The following is a 1,046-nucleotide window of genomic DNA, read 5'->3' as shown; positions in this document are numbered from 1 at the left end:
GGTGCCCAGGAAAGCAGGATGCACTACCCACCATAGCCTTCCACATGCAAAGACTCACTTCTGCTCAAGGCACATATATGTCCTGTTGTTGTTTCCCTGGAAGCTGCGCCTATTCCTGGAAAAGCTGGATCATTCATTCATTCATGTATGCACGCATTCATAAAACAGGTATTCACTGACTGTGCCCTGGACCAGCAGCTGAGTACCAAGGAATTTTTTTAAAACCTCAGGATTTTGTAGCTGTAAAGATCCTTGAGTTAACCGAGGCCCAGAGAAGGGTGATGACTTGTCCAAGATCACACAGCAATTTGAGGACAGAACTGGGCTAGTACACCGAATTCCTTCAGAGCCACCCTCAGCACTGCATGTGGCCAGGGCTACATTTATTCTCTCTGGCACCTCACTTGGCAGTCCCTGGTCTATCGCAATCCATAGCCTGGGGAGAGACATATCCTGTCTTTTGGGGTGTCTCCAAGAGAATGTTAATCATTATTTTATGAAACATAACTTGGTGAGACCTCATCTCTACAATAAATCAAAAAATTAGCTGCGTGTGGTAGCGCACGCCTGTAGTTCCAGCTACTTGGAAGGCTGAGACGGAAGGATCGCCGGAGCCCAGCAGGTTGAGGCTGCGGTGGCTGGGAACGTGCCACTGCACTCCAGTCTGGGCGACAGAGTGAGACTCCAACTCAAAAAAAAAGAAACACTAAGAAAGGACATCTCGTCTCTTTTTCCCCCAGTTTCCACGTAGAAAGTGGTTGTATGATTCCGAGACCTTCGTTCATGCCATCTTTGATGCCCGTTGTGTCTTTGACGTGGGGGTGAGTATAATAAGGGACAGGGCAGGGCAGGACTGTCAACTAGTCTTAATTTTAGAATTAACCTTTTGTAGCAGTTGGCACAGTATTAGGAGGTTTTCGCCCATCTGCTGCATACATTGTTGTTACTTGTTATGAATCTGCTTGTTTGACTTCTTAATTTTCTTGACTCTAGGCTGAAGTTGGTTTCAGCATGTATCTGCTTGATATTGGTGGTGGCTTTCCTGG

General features: G+C 46.7%; 1 pseudogene; it reads left to right on the top strand.

Annotated features, from left to right (window-relative positions):
• Positions 1 to 1,041, top strand: part of LOC103274272 — a 2,710-nt pseudogene extending 1,669 nt beyond the window's left edge.
• Positions 1,042 to 1,046: the final 5 nt, after the last annotated feature.

This window comes from Carlito syrichta, unplaced genomic scaffold (genome assembly GCF_000164805.1).
Source record: "Carlito syrichta isolate Samal-C Ts95f unplaced genomic scaffold, Tarsius_syrichta-2.0.1 Scaffold314692, whole genome shotgun sequence".
NCBI lineage: Eukaryota > Metazoa > Chordata > Mammalia > Primates > Tarsiidae > Carlito > Carlito syrichta.
This window is presented reverse-complemented; position numbering and strand designations above follow the sequence as displayed.